This window comes from Triturus cristatus, chromosome 4_1 (genome assembly GCF_964204655.1).
Source record: "Triturus cristatus chromosome 4_1, aTriCri1.1, whole genome shotgun sequence".
Taxonomy (NCBI): domain Eukaryota; kingdom Metazoa; phylum Chordata; class Amphibia; order Caudata; family Salamandridae; genus Triturus; species Triturus cristatus.
Window position 1 is genome coordinate 905,157,145 of NC_140585.1, and position 21,525 is coordinate 905,178,669.

Genomic DNA, 21,525 nt, shown 5'->3' on the forward strand with positions numbered 1-21,525 from the left:
CCTCGCAAGACCTCTGCGACTCCCTCGCAGCCTTCTTCCACGACAAGATCGCCAACATTCACAACAGCTTCGGCCCACCAACCACGAACCCCACCACCGAACCGATGCCCCCCACCGCCACCCTCCGCACCTGGACCCCAGTCAGCACCGAAGACACAACACACACAATGAACACCATCCACTCCGGATCCCCTACGGACCCCTGCCCACACCACATCTTCAACACGGCCGACCACATCATCGCACCCCACCTCCGCGACATCATCAACGCCTCCTTCAACACCGCCACCTTCCCGGAGTGCTGGAAACACGCCGAGATCAGTGCCCTGCTGAAGAAACCAACTGCAGACCCCTCCGACCTCAAGAACTACCGCCCCATCTCGCTCCTCCCGTTTCCTGCCAAAGTCATCGAGAAGACCGTCAACAGACAGCTAGCCGCCTTCCTCGAGACCAACGGATCCCTCGACCACTCGCAATCCGGCTTCCGAGCCAACCACAGCACGGAGACCGCCCTCATCGCAGCCACAGACGACATCAGATCCCTAATGGACAACGGGGAAACTGCGGCCCTCATCCTCCTGGACCTCTCCGCAGCGTTCGACACTGTCTGCCACCGCACCCTGGTACAGCGCCTGAACAACACCGGCATCCAGGAGAAGGCCCTGGAGTGGATCACCTCATTCCTCGCCGGAAGAACCCAGAGAGTCCGCCTCCCCCCGTTCCGGTCAGCGGCCACCGAAGTCATCTGCGGCGTTCCACAAGGGTCATCGCTCAGCCCCACCCTCGGCAACGTCTACATGAGCCCCCTCGCAACCATCGCACGTCAACACAACCTCAAGATCATCACCTACGCCGACGACACCCAGCTGATCCTCTCCCTCACCAGCGACCCGGACACTGCCAGAGCCAGCCTACACGAAGGGATGAAAGGCGTCGCCGAATGGATGAAGAACAGCCGCCTGAAACTGAACTCAGACAAGACGGAGGTCCTCATCCTGGGATCATCACCCTCCGCCTGGGACGACTCCAGGTGGCCCCCCGCCCTGGGAGCCACCCCCAAGCCAACGGACCACGCACGCAACCTAGGCTTCATCCTGGACTCCTCCCTCTCGATGACCAGACAAGTCAATGCCGTCTCGTCTTCATGCTTCAACACCCTGCGCATGCTTCGAAAGATCTTCCGGTGGATCCCCACCGAGACCAGGAAGACGGTCACCCAGGCCCTCGTCACCAGTCGGCTGGACTACGGGAACGCCCTCTACGCCGGCACCGCCGCCAAACTCCAGAAGAAACTCCAACGGATCCAGAACGCCTCAGCACGACTCATCCTGGACATCCCCCGACACAGCCACATCTCCGGACACCTGAGAGACCTGCACTGGCTCCCCGTCAACAAAAGAATCACGTTCCGACTCCTCACCCACGCACACAAGGCCCTCCACGACCTGGGCCCCAAGTTCCTCAAAAGTCGCCTGACCTTCCACAAGCCCACCCACCAGCTCCGCTCCGCCAGCCTCGCTCTCGCCACCGTCCCCCGCATCCGCAGAGCCACCGCCGGAGGAAGATCCTTCTCCTACCTGGCAGCCAAGACATGGAACTCCCTCCCCATCCACCTCCGGACAACGCAAGACCATCTCTCCTTCAGGAAGCAACTCAAGACCTGGCTGTTCGAGCAGTAGCGTTCCCTCCCCCCAGCGCCTTGAGACCCTCCGGGTGAGCAGTGCGCTATACAAATGCCTATGATTGATTGATTGATTGTTAGTTGGCTTCGGTATAAGGCAATTAACACGAACTAGTTGCCAAGTGTAAAATTGAAATGAAGTGGAATATACGAATATTTCCTTTGCCGGTGAGGTAACAGCATTTTCCAATGCATCAAAGGAGTGAGTGAAAAAAACATACTTTATAACATGGTAAAATACACCTATGAACAATGCAAGGCACCGCAATAATGCATTCAAGGGTGTAAAATTGAAGTGCGAGTCCCATGAGGACCCACTCAAGGATGGAGCGGTCTATGATGCTAGGAGAAATAGAACTAACATGAAAGACATGGTAAACAGCATCCAAAAGGAAACAAAGTACATGGCTCATGGAGACTTAGAGGACTAATGCATCCACTAAAGGGGCCTTTGTTTGAATTCATGGTCACAGGGTCAGATCATACTGGGTTCAATTAGCATTTCATCCTTTTGAGTTTGATTAAAATTAATAGCCTTGAGTTGGGTAACAATAAACATCTAGGTCTAGATTTACTAATCTTTCATGCAATGCAATGTAGCAATGCCAGTTGCTGTGCTGCATTGCATGCAGGGGAGAGAATAGAACTGTGTCATATTACAAGATATGGTGCTACTCAGTTCTCTCCCATAGTTGGTTCTCTTGTGGCTACCTGGCGAAAATGCAGGCACCTTTGTGCCATGGTGCAATGGTGTCTGATTTGTGGGTAGAATTGCTTTTGTACAGGAAGGCATACCTTCCTGCACAAAAACCATCCTTAGAGACGTATTCCTCTTTGCCTGTGTGTTGCAAAGTGCAGCATACGTCCAAAGGGGAAGTATCAAGCAGAAATAAAAGAAATGTTTGCTTGTTACGCCAAGGTCAGATAGATATCCCATTCTTGCTCAAACCTAGGTTTACTGACTTTAGGAAATCTGGGTTTGCTTCAAAATACATGGATGGATGCCCCCTACGCCCTTGCTCTATCCATGTAATGCCTCCCCGATGCAGGGTGACACAAGGCAGGGTGACACAAGGCAGTGTAAGCTGCAGTGTTGTGTTACTTTGCAGGTGTAAAGTGCTGCAAGGACATGGAGAAATATCTATTTGAGTGGCATTGTAAATGTCACTTAAGCACTTGCATTGCCTTGCACCAACTTGCATGATGCAAGGACAACACAAGGATGCACATATCTATTTGAGTGGCTTTGTAAATTTCTCTTTAGCTCTTGCATTGCCTTGCACCGACTTGCTTGATGCAAGGACAACACAGGTGCTTAGTGAATCTAGATGCTGGTTTTTAGTGCTAGGTAAGCGCCGCGATACTGAGGCTGCTCCTGTTAGAATTTACATGCTGCTACTAGCGCGAGTATAGCGCTTTTTAAATGCGGAAATAATTAATTAATTTGCACTTTTAAAATTTTTCGAAGGGTCCCGTTTTCTGGTGGGGTTTGAGTTAGGATATACCCACACTCTAATCGGAGATTGCACCGCTGTTGAGCGGGTCTTTAGCTGCTTTCTTGGGTTCTTGGGGCGGGAGCCATCTTGGGGGAGGAAGCGCCGCTTTGGGACGCCATTGTGGTTGACAGCCTAGTTGCTGCCTGGCCACCTTGCACGCTCGAGGCTACTTAACCCTGCCACCATGCAGGCGCGCAACGTATGCGCGCAGCGTGGGCGCGCCGGAGGCTCGCCAGAGGCAAGCCCATCTGTGCCCATCAGGGACCAGACGGGACCCGGGGCCACGACCCCTGGTTCTCGCTTGGTATACACCAGAGGTGAGTTGGAGTCTTTGAACACCTGCAATTTTGATATTAGCCCAGATTGTGTTGACATTCTTGTGCGTGAGAGAATCTTGTCCGCCCCCACTCCCCAGCCGGGTCGTAAGGTTATGAGTCAGGCCCGCGGCTTACGCTTTGGCCTCCTTAACACACGCTCCCTGCAACGACATAATTTAGAGGTGTTTACCCTTCTTGAAGAAGGAGAACTAGATCTCCTGGGACTCACCGAGACATGGTTAGAGGATTCCTCTATGCCGGATCTCGTCGCCTCCCTACCATCCGACTTTTCGGCACTTTTCTACAATAGATCTGGAGCCAAGAGGGGGGGAGGTGTTGCCCTCCTGTACAACTCACGCCTATTGGTTGAAAGGGTCTTGACGGAAAATTTGGCAGGCGCGGAAGTGATGGGCGTTAAGTTGCAATCAGGGACGGATTGTCTGCTGATTCTGTTAGTCTATCGCCCTCCGTGGACCTCGCCTGATTTCCCTGACTTGTTCATAAGACTGGCCCAGGACATTCGCTCAAGATATGACAAGGTAATGATAATGGGGGATTTTAACTACCATTGGGAGAAGGTCCCAAAAGATGGTCAGGCGTTACAGATCGATGAGGCGTTAACCTCATTAGATCTGGCTCAACAAGTAAGAGGCCCAACACATGCTAAGGGACACACCCTAGACTTGGTGTGGACGACAGTTCCTGTCCAGGACATGGCTGCGGCTCTGCCATGCGTATGGTCTGACCACCACTTGGTGAGAGGCAAGGTTTTGGCGGACAGACTGAAAACAATAACCAAAGGAGGATGGAAGGCAGTTAGGAAGTGGAATAAGTTTGATGGGGATAAAATGATAAATTTACTTCGCACCAACCCCCCTGCCAACAATTGCCCCCTCAACCCAGAGGCCCTCTGTGGGGCACTCATGGACAAACTTCAGAATGCCACAGACAAAGTTGCACCAATCTGTAGGGTGAACCGTACGGATAGGAAACGAGGGGCCCCGTGGTATAATGACTTACTCAGAGCTCAGAAACGTGGGCTACGCAAACTGGAAAGAACCTGGCGGAAAAACTACAGTCCTGACTCTCGTAGTAACTATCTACGGGCTCTCGCTGGTTATAAGCAAGCGATTATAGCCAGGAAGTCCGAGTTCTACGAGGAGAGGATTTCTACGGCCACGAACCCTCAGAAAGAAGTCTTCCGAGTCCTTACGGAGCTCAGGAAGAACAAGGAACAGCCCCCGGACTTTAGTCAGGAGGACTGTCAGAAGTTCCAGGATTTCTTCACCAACAAAGTCATTGATTTGGTCACTGAAATTACGGCAACCTCGCAAATTGACTGTCCACCGGTGGATATCCCAGCCATACTGCCAATTATAATCCCGCTCTCTAATCTACCCTTGATTACAAAGGAGAGTTTAGTCTCCCTCACGGGACGGGTCAAGTCCGGCTCTAGGGCGGATCCATGCCCACCTGAAGTCTTCAAACTCGCACTCCCGGGCATTGAGGATGACGTGCTGAGTCTCCTGAACCTCTCTCTACAAACTGGTCAAGTGCCATCTGCCTTCAAGGAAGCCCGTCTGATTCCCTTGCTAAAAAAACCGGGGGCAGACGCAAAATGTCTGAAGAACTTCAGACCAATTTCCCAGTTACCATTCTTGGCGAAGGTCCTGGAGCAGCATGTCCTTATCACCCTTTCAGAACATCTGGAAAGCAACACGCTGCTAGAGCCGAATCAAGCAGGCTTCCGTGCGAATCACAGCACGGAGCTGGTTATGTTGTCAATCGTAGACGAACTTAGGAACAGAGCAGACAAGAAAATCCCGGGGGCCCTGGTGCTGTTGGACCTCTCCGCGGCATTTGATACCGTGTGTCATGCACAACTACTGTCGCGGATGAGGGACTTCGGCATTCAGGGCATAGCACTGGCATGGTTCACATCCTTCCTTCAAGGGAGGACGCAGAAAGTGCAATTAGGTGACATGCTCTCTACCGCAACCTCGATCACTTGCGGAGTCCCACAAGGGTCTGCTCTGTCACCCCTATTGTTCAACATATACCTACAGCCTTTGATTCGAATGCTTAATCAGATGGACTGTCAGGTATATAACTACGCAGACGACACCCAGATCATTATCCAGCTGGAGGATAGCCAGAATGCCTTTACCAGACTGCAAAACATTTTGAGAAGTACAGCTAACTGGATGTCCGGCAACTCCCTAAAAATCAACCCGGACAAAACCGAGGTGTTGCCGATTACCATCGCTGGCAACCCTTGGTGTGACCGTTTCTGGCCTGGGGAGTTGGGCACGCCTCCAGAACCGGCTGAGGTGGTTAAAAGCCTGGGCATCCAGGTGGACAGCAAGCTGTCCATGAAAAAGCAAGTCACAGCTGTGGTGGGCTGCTGCGTCGGTCTCCTTCGCCAACTCAGGAAAGTTTCCCCGCTGCTCTCTTTTTCCACCCTAAGGAGCGCGGTTTCTGCAATGATTTTGGCTAGGCTGGACTATGGCAATTCATTGTATATAGGACTCCCACAGGGCCTCTTAAACAGAATGCAGACGGTCATGAATGATGCTGCCAGGCTCATTTTCAAGAAACCAAGGAGTACCCAGGCATCCCCCCTCCTGTGGGAACTCCATTGGTTGCCAGTTAGGCAGAGGCTAATGTTCAAGGGGCTCTGCATTGTACACAAAGCGCTTCATGGCAGAGCACCCACCTATCTGAAATCTCGCCTGTCCCTTTACAAACCAGGGAGGGTGCTTAGATCTGCTGATTCCATATGTCTGGTTCAGCCACGCTGTAGACTGACCACTGTGGGTGGGCGTGCTTTCTCACATACTTTGCCAGCTATGTGGAATAAACTACCGCTGAAACTCCGCAATGAAAAGAAACTAATGCCCTTCCGCAAGCAATTAAAAACTGTGCTTTTCCAGCAAGCGTGGGGTGGCCGCTAAATTTTAATCTGATGCATCTTTTTATTGTATAGCTGATCCTAACAAAGCGCTTAGAGACCCCTGGGTTATAGTGCGCTATACAAGTCACAAGAAATAAATAAAATAAATAAATAAAGATACCTTTCTGATCCAACATGTGCCTTACAAATATGTACATGATGTCATGTTATGAAGCTTTCCTCAGGTGCGACTTGACTGCAAGGCGTACTCTGACTTGTCTGACAGCATAGAAGCATAGCCCCATGGACACACTGGAACAGACCATTTTGAATAGACTATGATTACAGATTCAGCACATTTGGTGATGCGCTGTTGTTTTAACTAGTTTTTCAGTGAGGGTTGCGCATGAAATCACCTCGATGCCCCTCTCTAACCAGTATCAATTGTTTGGACCTGGGATCTTCTTTCCTGAAAGACGAGGGTCCCTTTGACAGTCCCAAGCCCTGGGTCGTCAAGAGTTTGAGGCTGGTTTTTGCCCAGTAATTCCGGTCTTCCATTGTCCTGAAAAGGCCCGGATTCTAATGGACTGAAACGCGTCAACACTACTTGTTGGAGGAGTGTCAGGAGGAGAAGAGAGAAAGTGACCCTTACCTAGAGAACTCCAATGAAGAAACCTCATGGCATACTACTGGACGAACATCAAGCAACCTATACACCTTTTTTCCACAGACTGGGTAGGTAGGTCAGGCACCCCCCAGAAACTCCTCCACTGTTGAATTCCCTTGGAGCAGGGAAAGTGACAGAGAGGAAGTTAGAAGAGGCGATCCCTTTAAATTCCCAACGACTAAAGAGCTGACGTCAGATGCCAAGTCTCGCTCGAGGGAGGCGGAAGCAGAAAGTTTGGAGGAGAAAGCAACCGGGAGAAAAGGAGAAAGATGCAACCCAAAGATGAGGGAGGAGTCAAAACGCTAGGAAAGAGAAAAGCCGTGATGGAACCCGAGGAATAACCAATCAGCCTTAAGCCCTGCTATGCTTCTGGAGGAGCGTGGCTGCTCCAGATGTGGGAGCGCATCCAGTGAAAACACGGGAGGAGTGTGGTGGGTGACAAAAATGTTTAAAGGGAATACAGCACACAGTTTACCTGGACATAATAGATCTTACTAAATTGCACCTTCGGTTATATCGGGGCAGAAAGAGCGGTTTCCGCACTTTTCTTATGACTTCTTTGTTTTTTTTTCCTTTTGTTATCGCTTCATTGCTTGGCACATTTTTTGTTTGTCATATTAACAGCTAGGTTCGGTTACCAAAGAGTAACTTGGTCTTCTTATGGATGGTGGCGGATAATCTAAAACTGAAAACTCTGTTGAGAGAGAGAAAGAGAGCGATATTCCTACTTCCCACTGAACTCGCGATACTACTCATCCCTTCTATCTGTATAACACAGAATGGCATGAGAATCACAATGGGTATTGGTGGTGGGTCTAGAAAGGACTTCTCAGGTATTAACCTTAACCCCTTGCCCTAGGAAATGACCAGTTAGGCAAAACTCCCCAATCAGTCAACTTACCTCTGACCTCTCACTTTATTCCGAGGGCTCATCATCATCCAGTGATCCCGGTCGTCCAATCACCTGTAGAGACAAAGAAGGAAAAGAAGAAGAGGGGATCAAGGAATAACTGTTCATGCTAAGATAATCATATAGCCTGATATCAAATAAAACAATGCCCAACTAAGCCTAACACGCTTGTCATTGACTTGAATTTGAAGCCTGCTTGATACAAGGAGTCTTCTAAAAACAAAAAATACATTTTGGAAAGGAACTGTTGGGAACAGAGGACAAGTTTGCCCTCATTGTCTCTCCTGGTGTAGATTGTCACTTTAACTAAGGAGACAGCCATGATTCCTCTGCATAGCCGGAAGACTGAAGACTAACATCTAACTGTTCTGTTTCTCAACACAATATTGTAAATTCACATATTTGTGTATGAATGCAGTTCTCGTCTTGTTTATCCCTGTTGTTACAATGTTGTCATTATTTTCTTTTTATGTACCTGTACTAGTGTATGGCCTGCGAATTGCTCAGGTATTTTGTATGTATGAGCACCAGAGCTCGTATGTAAACAAATGAATACATTGACATGTGTGCTGAATAAATAATGAATAAATTAGCATACCACTGATGAATTTAAGTATTCACTACAATGAGATTGTCTGGTTAATCTCTCCCCACCAGTTCATTTCTGTTCTGTATCTGTTCAGGTATAGTGGGGTCAATTATGCTAAACCCGGTAGCTAGATGTCCACGTTATGTTATGAAGCAGCACAGTAAGGGAAGTTGTAGCAATGCGAGTACCGAAGAGTTACTTGCTTCGCTGGCATAAAGTAAGTGATAAAGAAGGTTTGGTTTGGTTTGGAATAGTGGAAGAGGTGTGGCGCAGTGGCCAGGGTGCCTGACCTCAGACTACGAGGTTCACGGTTCGATCCCAGCACGATGTGACTCTGGGCAATAGCTTGCTTAATCTTCTCGAGGGTCTCCAGCGCCGGGACACCACTTCGGAGGTAGCTGTGTGCTTTACAAATACTGGTATTTCATTTCATTTCATAAACATCTTTTAGGGCAGAGGGTGAAATGTAACTTGGAAACGACAATGATGGGGAGGGTGGAGTGCTTTGGCAATAAAAAGAAAGATATCACTAATTATAAAAAGGCAAAACACGTTCAATCCAAACATTTACTTTAACAATGACCCGAGGTTGCTAGCAGTAACCTATGCAGCATATTCGGCAGCCTCCTGCAATTAATGAAAGCTGCACAGTCTGGGAGCTAGTGAAATGCAATTAATACAATTCAAAGCAGAACTGTAGATCATTGAGCAAAAACATTCCAGAGCAGTTCATTAGCAAAGCAATTTGCAATGAGCAGAGGCAATGTTTGACTGCATGGTCAGAGGTTCAAATCACAGCCGGCCCACTCAGCCTTTTATCCTTCTGAGGTGGATTAAACAAGTACCTTTGAGCTGAGGACACTAATCATCTGGTAATCATCACCAAGATACCTCGCTGGGTCAACAGGCACTTTACAAATAAGTATGTGGTGTTATGTTATAAAGCAGCACAGTAAGAGAGTTTGTAGCAATGAAAGTGGTGGCTCATGGCTCTTCCCTGGCTACACTTCCAAAGGCAGAAAAAAACACTTCAGGTAATAGATTGTAAGTGTCTATATGCCAATGTTCAAAATGTAACATCTGTGACCTGTGCTGTTTGCATCTCTATGGCAGTAGATGACACCTTGCTGGAGATAGTACCATCGCATTGTATGAGAGGTGGTCAAGACAAACGAAAAGTAAGACTCTTCTTTACAATAAACTCAATATTGGAAACGTTCTTTCATTCCAGCTGTGGTAAAAAAAAAAACATTGATGGATGTGAGATCATAGTGCCAGTGCCAGGACTCTTCTGTAAAGACCCTTCCAATGCCTCCAACGCAACTACATCATCAACTCCACAAATGCGTTCTTTTTTCATCATTTCCCATTGCCTCTTACAATGACAGCCACATCAGCCATTTCCTCCCTTCTTTCCTTACTATGAGCAAGACCAACCCTTAATCAAAATCTGGTGTTACCCGAGGTAATGAAAAATCCACACCTCATATCACACCTTTGAAACACTAATGGCCCTCTTAATTCTCTAAGATAGTATGGCATTTTCTCTACTCCGAATACATGATTAATCTATGTTTCCTAATTCAATCAATTCCCCAGTCTTACTGTAAAAGTCCAGATCACTGGAAATGACAATAAAAGTCTTGTGTCACCTGACTTTGGTATCCCTACTGTAGTTTGGCAAACAAATTCCTTGAGTTAAACTCCTTCAGCACTCACCCACATCCAAGATATTCAGTTGCTCACAGCGCACTCTGCATTGTTTCCTCTGTCTGCACTGATTTGACCGTACTCGTGTGATGTAACTAGCACATGCCTCAGTCTGGCATCCCAACTCTGTAAAGCCTTCCTAGAAAGTTAGATGTCACCGAGCAAAAGATGATACCAGTGTTTTTGCCACCACATAGCCTCAGCTGCCTCACAGTGCATTGAGCTTCTCTGATACCACACCTGGTGGTTACCAGAGGGGATGGAAAGGTTAGTTGGGTCCAAGCAAAGACCAACTCACTAAGTCACAACAAGAATCGTCAATGGAATAAAAAAACAAAGGGGCATATTCTCAAGGATCTATCGCCGAGTTATCGGCACTTTATCACAGCCAAAGTCGCGATAAATTTATCGCCCCATTCACAAGCTGGTGCAAACAGCCCATATCACCGGCGATAGCATCCTCAAAAAATATCGCCACGGATGACCCCGGCAACTATCGCTAATGAGATGCAGAGTAGGCGTTCCCGAGCAAACAGCATCGACAACACCACTCTACAACATTCTCAACGACCAACCAGATCGGCGATAAGATTCCAAAACAGGCGATAAGGCGCGTTAGTAGCAGGATTTTAACACCTGCTCTGACCTGGTGTAATGTCAGACGACAACCAGCAGCAGCCAAGGGAGCACAGCCCATAGCCAAACATGAAGAACAACAGATGTCGCCGAGCAACTGAACATGCAGCTCGGAGCCCCAATAGGGAAGAACACCCACCGCCGCCCCCCCACCCCACGGACCCCACCAGAGAAAGAGAGGGAGAGAAAGAGAAAGAGAAAGATAGGGAGAGAGAGAGAAAGGGAGGGAGAGAGAGTGCCAACACTGCGGACCCAGGCCTCACTGCTCACCTGCAGCTACCGGTGTGTCTCCAACCACGTGCCGGTACACACTGCAGTCCCCAGGACACACGGCCTCCTTGCAGGCTGCACAACCGCTCAGCCCTAGAGGTGCCACTAACTCTGTGAACCGCGAGGCGATGCCATGTGTCGGTAGGCCCGCACTGTCTGATAGCTCAGGCCTACACTGCGGTCCAGCAGGGCTCACACTAATACCACCATTCCGGACCACCTGGACGGCGCATCATCACAGGCTGCACACCCGCTCAGCACTTAAGGTGCCTGTACCTCAGTGCACTGAAAGACACGGTCCCATGGCGGTGTGCCTGTGCCTGCCTCAGTGTATGCGGTGCCACTAAGTCTGTGCACCGCAAGCCATGGACCCTTTATGATTGAGTCTCGTGGTGCGGACACCATCATGTCACCCCCGACACTGGGCAATATGCTGTGCCGGGGCCCTAGGCCCTCAAGCAGAAATGATAACCACACGGAGGCACCCAGTTACAGAGTGGAAATGGCATCCAGTACGTGTGCCAGGCCCTTTTTATTGGCAGGGTCACATGTCCTGTGACGGCTGTGCTGGATGGGTGTGGTGTGGGTGTGAACCAGCCATGAGGGAGTGGCCGTGGCATGCTGACAATTAGACCTGTGAGCAGCAGATCCCTACAAGGAAGACCTGGGACATGTAGCGTTGTCGTCCCCCCTGTGAGCTTAAGCGAAGTGGGCTGGCCTGGCGTATGCCAGTCCAGCGTAAAGGTGTGAACAATGACCCCGGGGCTTTGGGCGTGGTTCAATCCTGGGATGGACAAGGCAGTAACTAGTGCGTGTGTCTCCGTTCTAGTGTTGGCGCCACCCAGCATGCAGTCGGCAATGTGTCACCCTGTGACCTAAGTCCCACAACATGAGCAACATGGACATAAGGTGAAATCATTGACCCTACATGCATCCATACCTCCACACTTGCAAGATCATAGACATGACACATCAGGGTGTTGTAGCTGGAGCACTACAGGGCCATGCAAACCCCACTTTACATTGTTAGCCCGTGGAGGGCCAGCCAGAGTCCTTCAGGGAATGACAACTACATGAGTATCGGAGGAGTTCAGTCCGCAGTCTGATAGCTGTGTCATTGGTGACCAAACAGAATATGGCAGTCCATGTCGAGGTCCAAGGTGAGTGTTGCAGAGTGCATCAGGGGACAGTGGAAGGTGATGATGTAGAGGGCAGAACCAAGCTGAAACAGGCCATTTGGGGGAGATGAATGCTACCGCTTCCTTCTGACCACGAGGGCAGATTCATCCACATCTTCGTCCTCTGCTGTGACAGGTGCCTCACATGTGGGTGGTGGTGTTCTGTCTCCAGCACTGTGTGGCAGTGACACCTCAGGGGCCGGAGGTGGAATGTTCGCCGCACTGTGTGGCACTGACACATCAGGGGCCGGAGATGTGGATGGAGTGGTAGCAGCAACATGCATCAGCGCCAGGCCTTGTGGCAGCAATGCCATGAGGGGGGTCTTTCTGGCATTGAGGGACCCAGCTACCACTCACTGGTGTGCAGCTGTGTCAGCTGCTCTTTCCGCACACGTCTGCTCCATGTTCTCCATGAGCCTCCGCATGAGTCCCAAATCCCGGGCGAGCTCTCTGGAGCCACTCTGACTAGACAGTCATTCTTGTCGCAGAGTCAGGACTCTGGCGATGTCAGCCATAGTTCATTGGAGGGCATGGAGCGGACTGTGGATGCCGGTTAGGAACTGTGAGTGGTCCCTGATGGGACTTAGACACCCACGTATGGCGTCTAGTTTGTCTGCCATGCGGTTGAAGCCCACCTGCACCTGTTCCCGCCAGCTTCTCCTGGCATCCCAACACATGGTGTTGGAAGGCCATGTGTTCGTCGTGGGGGTCCTGGGAGGCAGCCGTGGTGGTGGGTGCTGCCTGCTGTGTGTGCTGTGCAGGGGGTGGGTTCTCCTCATAGCAGCTGGGCTGCCCTGCTCCTGGAAGTGGGCTGCGGAGGCTCTCCACGAGCTGTTGGAGGGCATCAGAGTCGAAGGTGTGGTGGTCCTCTTCGTCATCAGGTAAGAGAGGTTGGGACTGCTCTGCAGGAGGTGTTGAATTTCCCTCTGCAATGTGAAGGGGAGATGCAGTTTAACATTGTGTTCACATGTATGTTGACGCATTGTACATGTTTACATTCAGACTAAATGACAGTGTACATTGTGACTGTGGGGAGCTGCCTATAAGATGCGGGACTGTGGACTTTTTGACAATATCACGGATGTGTGTTTGTACTTGTACATTGTCAACTCACATTTCCCTGCGATGCCATTTGTGATTGGCCAATTTCTGCACACAAGCGGCACCAGTTGTGTCCTCTGTTCTGTTGTGGACGTGTTGTGGATTGTGCCACATCGTTGTCAATGTTGATGTGCTCGGCATGAGATGTGTGTGTGCCGCATTTTGGGGGAGACACCCCTGCAACTCTGATTTGGCTGCCCCTTATCCCTTACATGCAGTGTGCCTCTGACTTCTGGGTGCATTGGTCTCTTTGTCGGAGTTGGGGGTCTGGGGCATGGTTTGTCCGCAGATGTGCCATGCTTACTTGTGCATATGTGCATTGTGCCCATCTCCCCCCCGTCCCCCAAGTCCCTGGTCGTTACTCACCCTGTTGCTGTTGAGCAGTGTCCGGGCCCCCAACTCCTGCCACCGTCTCCCCACTAATGACTGTGGACACCATTTGCTCCATCTCGTTCAGTCTGCATTGCTGTTTTTCGGTTGTTTGCAAGTTCCTGCGTGGTTTTGCGCTTGACATCATTCCAGCACCTCTTGACCTCTTCTATTGTCCTCTTCAGCACTCCGACTGCATTCACCTTGTCCACGATGGTCTGCCATATTCCATTTTTAGTTGCCAGTGACACAGTTGAGGTGACAAATAGTAGTTGATGGTGTTCTATCACCTCTGTTATCAGGATCCTGTTTTCCTGCGGATTAAACCTTTTCTTTCTACTCTTCTTGTCCTTGCCCCTCCTTGACCCCGAGGTCCGAGGCTGATCCTCCGGGGGGCTTGTGGGGTTCTGGTTGTCCTCTGCACTTGCTCCGGCTGACTCCATTGTGCTTCGCTGTTGTTTGGCTTTTGTATGTGTTTTTTTTCCCCAACTTTTATAGTGCATTTTCCCGCATGTCGCCTGGGGATTACAGGTCTGTGGCAGGTTTTCGCTGATTTTTGTATCGCGGTTGGCGTCATCTCTGCTTTTTTCGCTTCGGTGTTTCGCATTTTTGCGGCGTTGCGTTTATTTGACGAGTTGTGGTGGGTCTATTGCATGGTGCCACCGTGTTTAGAATACCACGTTAACACTGTGTTTTTTTCCTGCGATAGACTGCGATGTGAACAGTTGCGTTAAGCTACTTTTGCGGTAGTTATCACACGTTTTTGAGAATATCCCCCAAAGTGTCTCACTGGCTCAGTGTTAATGTAAGGTGCCCTTGTAAGACCTATGAGGAAATCCTCTTTGTGCGTAGAGTTGGGTGAGTCGGACCTTTACCAAGAAAGTTCCCGGCGACTGCATAATTGTTCATTTTCGCAGTTCCATTGTACCCGGGGAAATCTGGCCCAAGCCAGGGAGAGTTTCATAAAAACCAATTCTGTTAAAGATTCTCCTGCTGGGGTACTTATATAAACATTTGGAACCCACCGCCCTGCTTATTAATGGCAGCCAAGACTCCTCCCAACTTTCTTCCCTTTCACAAGTTGTGCTGCTGCCCCTGCATGGTTCCAGATTCATGGCACTTGCCGGAATAGAGGACAATGACTGATAGGGTGAAAGGGAGAGTGATTGTACAGCAGTTGTTGCAGGTGGGGAGCCCGCATGCATGGATATTACATCCTCAAGCTATACGATCACCCTCCCCCCCCTTGGAAAGTCAGGGTACCCTAGTTCAACATGAAAGCATTCTACCCGTCCCCTGGGGTCCACCACAGGTGCCCCCTCCCAAGGCCTAACAAATATGGATTACAACCAAAGGAATCCTGCAGTCATTCATGAAGGTGTGACCTCAGCCCCTACGTGTAATTGTGTCACTAATTTGCATTTCTCCAGCTGGGACATTGTGGGCCTGGCCCCCAAGCTACATGTTGAGGACTTGTGTACCCTGGTTAACAGATTTGATATTGCCTTTTTACAGGAAATGTGGACACGGAATAATATATGTTATGACGGGTTTACTTGTTATAGCCTCCTGCAACTCCCTCTCTCTCTGGCCTTGCTAAGGGGGGCTTGTCTGCTTGGTTCAAAATAAGTATTGGGTGCAAAATTGTCCCACTCCTAAGAGGGAGGGACACCATGCAGCCTTTCAACTTGTGTTGGAGAGCTAATTTTGCAATTACTTTGGTTAATTTTTACAATAATGATTTTTCCCACAGGGAAAATCAGAACCTGCAAGAGTTGTTTAACCTGGTTGTAAAACTAACCAATAAGAAAGCATATTTAGGGGTGATTTTAAGTTATTCCTGCCTGACGATTTCAGGCCCAAAGTGGGGATCATTCCCCCCTTTCTGCAGCTACCTTTGCACTATCCTTAGACAAAGACATACAGGAGGGTGATATAGATCGAAGAGAGCATTCACTGTATACATTCTTGGTAACCTACGATCTTGAAAGTGCAGTCCTACTTCGTATTACCTCCACTAATCTGACATATATAGGAAGGAGCTGTGATTTATTAATCAACTATATGTTTGTGTCCTAGGGATTGCCCCCTCCCCCCCTTTATTTGGGGGGAACAGTTCTCCCCATGTTATACAGTGACCACAACCCACTGGCCATTACTATCAAACCACCTGTTAAGGGCCAAGACATTTGTTAAGGGATGTCGGCAGACTTTAACCACCAAAGATTCTGGGTGCAGACTTGTCTGGCACTCAGCGGATATGAAGCTAGTAATGGGCCAAGATACCAATGGGCTTATGGACTTGGTTGATAGCTGCTCCACAAAGACCTCTGACACAATGGTCATACTACGTAGTTTATGTGAACTAACTAGACGCATTAAGAATATGTTGACTAAGCCCATCAGGTGCAGTGTAACTCATGGTTTGATAGAGCGTGTAGGGTTACCAATGATAATTTGCGCAATGCACTGAAAAGATCTCAAAGGGACCAGGCTGTAATTAGCACATATAGGGAGAGGATGTGGCCTTACGGCTAGAGCGGTCGACCTCGACACTGGGGAACAAGGTTCGGGTCTTGGCAGGGAGGCTCAACATCCTGTGATTCTGGGCAAATCTCTTAATCTCCCTGTGCCTAACAAAAAAATGAATGTGTCCCCTGTATGCAACTGGTGCTCATGTAAAGTGCTCTTATACCTTCGGGTCAAGTGTGCGCTATATAATATTCCGGGAACAAAAATATTGGAAAGCATATTTACTCGCCCTAAAGAAAAGAAAGCAAGAACTTAAGAACAAGAAGTAGGAAGTCCTTGCAGCTGTCTGCCATGTTAAAGACCCTAAAGCCTTCTGACAGGCCATACATGCTGTCTATGCCACTGGGCCCTCTCATGACAAAGTAAGCACCCACATCGGTCCTGATAATCGGATAGATCAAATCAGTTTTATCGATCGGTCTAGCAGCTCTACCACAGAAGGGGCATTGCAAGATTACCCACTCCCTCCAAATTTGTGCTTGTCAGTTGAGGAGGTCACTAAAGTCATCTATAATAGCCCCTCAAAAAAAGCCCCTGGGCCCAATGGGATTACCATGGATTTATTTAGCTTCGGTGCTGATGACGGAACGGTTCCATCCTCAGCCACGGTGCATGTGTGCCGAGGACGGAATGGTTCCGTCCTTGCACCTGCTCACAAGGGGAAGCGCTGGTGCTTTCCACATTGGCTGCCCCTTTTGACCACCCCCACCAGGGATGGCAGCGGAAGAACTTCTACTGCCATCCCCCCCAGCGATCTGATGATGCCGGCACTGACTCACTGCATGCCAACGTCATCAAGTGTAGCCATCTGCTTCCAGCACGCTCAGAGAGAGGATGCTCTTTTAGTAGGCCCATCTCGGGGGGATTCAGGTTTTCAGACGCAGGGTGAAAGGACTTTCCCCTTGTGTCTGTATAGAATGGATTCCTCATCCTCTATAGTGGGTGGGAACGTGCTTCTGGAGCAAGAATCACACCTCTGCACCATCAGTGTTTGTTTTTGCTTTTTGGGGGCGCGACCACTTAGGCAAGGGTCGCTCCCCTAGGGCCATTTTTTACCCATGTTTCAGCCCCCTGGGGATTGATTCTGCTGTTATTATGCTGAAGTGCCCTCCCAGGGGTCAAATCCCACTAGAGGCCGGGCATATAATTTATAACAATGATCAAGGGGAGTGACGCCTTAGGCAACCGTCGCTCCCCTTGGGTGACGTTTTATTAGGAATTCCGCCCCCCCAGAGGGGGGGCAGATCAACCATTTTGGTGGGAGTGGAAGCCCACTAGACACCAGGGATTTTATTTTGCATATGTGGGGTAGTGGCCCCTTGGGCAAGGGTCACTTTTCTTTTATTCGGGAAATGTTACAGTCATTTTCTGCCCAACCTTGGGGCCAATCGGCTATATTTCTGGGCCCATCTGTTCCCATGGGAGCAGAAAGCCACTAGACACCAGGTATTATTACATTTATATGTCAGGCAATAGCCCCTTGGCCAAGGGCCACTCCCCTTTTTATTAGGGCAATGTTTTGGCCATTTTCTGCCTCTCCGTGGGGGCATATTGGACATATTTCTAGGCCCATCTGCCCCTAGGGTTCGGTTTTGGGCAGTTTCCTGTCACAGGCACTAGTCCTACCCCCACCAGGGAGGTGCCTTTTTACCAGGAGACTTATGGGAACACAGAATGGTAGAACAAGTGTTATTACCAATTGTATTTCTCTGCATTTGTGCCTTCCAAATGTAAGACAAATTATAAAAATGCAGTCAGCTTTAGAAATGCCATCTGATTCACATGCTAGTATGGTTACCCACAAATTCAGAGATGTGCAAATAACCACTGCTTCTAAACCCCATAGAGTGTGCTGATTTCGGAAATACATAGGTTTCCTTGATACCTATATTTCTCTCTTTATATTTTAGCAAGTGACTAACTGTATACCCGGTATACAATGAAAACCATTCCAAGATGCAGCTCAGCATAGCCTCTGGGTACCTCGGGTTCTTAGTGAACTAACAAGCCCTATATATACTCGCAACCAGAAAGGTCCAGCGGACGTAATTGTATATTGCTTTTGGAAATCTGCCATAGTTAGAAGAAGCTACGAATGAAAACATAGATACAAATGACATTTTTTTAACTCAATTTTTTATTTATTTTTTATTTCAACTGTTACTTTCTATAGGAAAACTTTGAAAGATCTGCACAAGTGACTTCTTGCTTCAGAATGTTGTCTACTTTTCAGAAATGTATAGTTTTTGGGGATACACCATTGGTTTTACACCCATTTCTACCACTAACTGGAAGGAGTTTGATAGCACACAAAATTAGAAAAATAGGCTATGTCCCAGTAAAATGGCAAAATGTGGTTTTCTGATTCAAGTCTGCCTGTTCCTGAAAGCTAGGAAGATGACAATTTTAGCACCACAACCCCTTCATTAATGACATTTGCAGGGAAAAAACAGACAATCACTTCTGTAGCACTTTTTTCCCATTTTTTCCCAAACCACCAAATATAGCTGTATTTTTGCTAATTTCTCAGTCCCCTCCAGGGGAATCCACAAGCCCTGGGTACCTTTAGAATCCCAAGGATGTTGGAAAAAAGGACGTGATTTTGGCAGGGATACCTTATGTGGACAAACTTTATTAGAGCGTAAGCGCAAACTACCCCAATTAGCCCAAAATTGGCTTAACACCTAGGGGAAAGACATAGCAGCGAAGGGGTTAAGGAAAACCCAGGTCTCTGGTGCCCCCTGATTATTAACGTTATTAACTCAACATGTAAGGTTGGGGTCCCACCGTCCTGGAGTAAGTCCATAGTTGCACCTGTCTTCAAAAAGGGGAATGCCCATGATTCTAAGTGTTATCGACCAATTTTGCTCCTTGACTTTGTTACTGTAATAGTGGTGAGAGTGATATTGGGCCGACTGTTGGAGTGGATAACTGAGAGAAACATCCTCTCCCCAGCCCATTATGGTTTTAGGAAAGCCCTTGGCGCCATTGAGCTCTGTATAAATTGACATCTCCTCATGTCCAAATCTATATTTACAAAAGGGGCCTCCCTACAGTTGGCATTCATGGACCTAACAAGTGGCTTTGAGTGAGTAAACACATCTAAACTATGGAATAAGTTAATTTCCCTAGTTCTCGAGGTTGACCTGGTTGCCTTTCTATGGCACCTTCATTGGGATCTAACTCATCTGTTAGGTTTGGGGATCACAGGGAGTGTACATCATAATTTTCAAATGAACATGGAGTGTGCCAAGGTTGTGCATTAGCCCCAATGTAATTGTTGTTGTATATGAATGACTTGGGAGCTGAATTGGTGTACGCTGTTGCTGACATGCCACAGGTTAATAAAAAAAAAACTGCATGCACTCCTTTACGCGGACGACACCATATTGCTTGCCATGACAGCCAACAGCCTCAAAATGTTAGTCTCCAGGTTTGTGACATTTATGAACAAACTTGAGCTCAAGACTAACTTCACTAAAACCTACATCATGGTGTGCGGGTCAAAAAAATACCAAAACATAATGCATACACTTTGAAGGAAGGCCAATAGAAAAAAGTAAGTCAGTTCCCATACCTTGGGCTGATGTTTGACGATGTGTGCAACTGGGCTCAGTGAACTAGGCACAGTACTGAATGTTTTATGTGGGTCGTAGGCACCATCTTTTTGTTAGCTGCCTCCATAGGGAAGAAATCCATTGCACCTCTTATGCAAATATACAAGAGGAAGTCTCTCCCTACATTGACCTATGGCTCTGGGGTTTGGGGTTTTAGGGAAGTCCGTAGTATACAAACAGATGAAAATAGAGTTTGCAGGCGCATGCTGTGTGCTCCTCCATCTGCTTCACATTTTGTTTCTCATCAAGAGCTAGGCTTAGAATTTGTGGAGGATTTTATAAAGCTCGCCCCACTCCTGTTATGGAGCTCCATTTGGGTGAATGAATTTCCTCTCCTGCTGAAATGGTTCAAGAATCCCCAGGTTACAATATATCAGAGGGACTTTCCTTGCTTCAGGTTGTCCATATATTTACTAGCATCTGAAGTGCATTACAAAGCAGGATAAAGGTTGGGTCAAGGACTGTTTTTTCTCTTACAATAAGACCTAGAGAGGGGGCCTTGATGTCATGAAACCAGCTGTAGGAGAATATTGCCTTCTGCAAACGACTATGGAAGCGGCCGCCTACTTGAACCTGGAGCACGAGCCCGTTTTAGATTTGGGTCTATTAGATGGCTAGTAAGCTTTGCACTAGGACAGTTTTCTTCCACAGACATCTGCATCTGTCCATGTGATGAGCTGTCCCCTCAGACCCTGCTACACTTTGTTTGTTTTGCAAGAATTACCTTCCTATTACCAGATGATTCTTATTGCCCCTCGCGGAAATGCTAATTTAGTAAATGCAGAGTGGCCCTAATTGCTTTGTAACAGCTGGAATGCTATGATATGTGTAAAGCATTCAATATTTCTTGAAAAGTGCACTTTATTTGCGTAAATCTCTGCTGTTTTAAGTCTTGATACTTGCCTTGCTTCTGTGTGTTTTATTACATATGGCAAGCCTGTCTTTCATGCTCTTTTCCTTTATGAGATAGTATTCCATGTGTTATGGCAAACCTAGGTGTCGTTTTTACTGCCTGCTCAGTTTTTTAATTGCCTTCTAGCTTTTATTGATTCTCCTTTTTAATCTCTTCCATACAGGAGTATTATGGCATTTGTGTATCTTATTTTTAACGATTTTACTTTTTGTGATTGTATTTTCTTATTCGTGCAACTCATGGTTTTATTGTTATTACATAGTGTGCTATTATACTGTAAACATTTATGTTCTTCAATTGTAAGATCGAATAAAGAACTTTTGAAGTTGAGTGGTAGGTATGAATACCTTTTCTGAAAAAACTTTCTTAAAACAAACCCTTTCCGGGGTTGTCAGCCCACCTGTATAGACATCAGTTCCTACTTGATAGATACAGGCTGGAAAATTCATTTTCAAAATACGTTCCTCCTTTATGGCTCCTGTTGGTATTCCCTCGAACATCACTATAGTAATTCTTCAGGGAATCCATCTACACACTACAAAACCGAGCAAAGAAAGGAACGAACACCAGTACATAAATAACAGAAATATGAACGAGACAGCATGGTGTATAATAGAACTTGATGTAATTCATCAACTGAAACAAC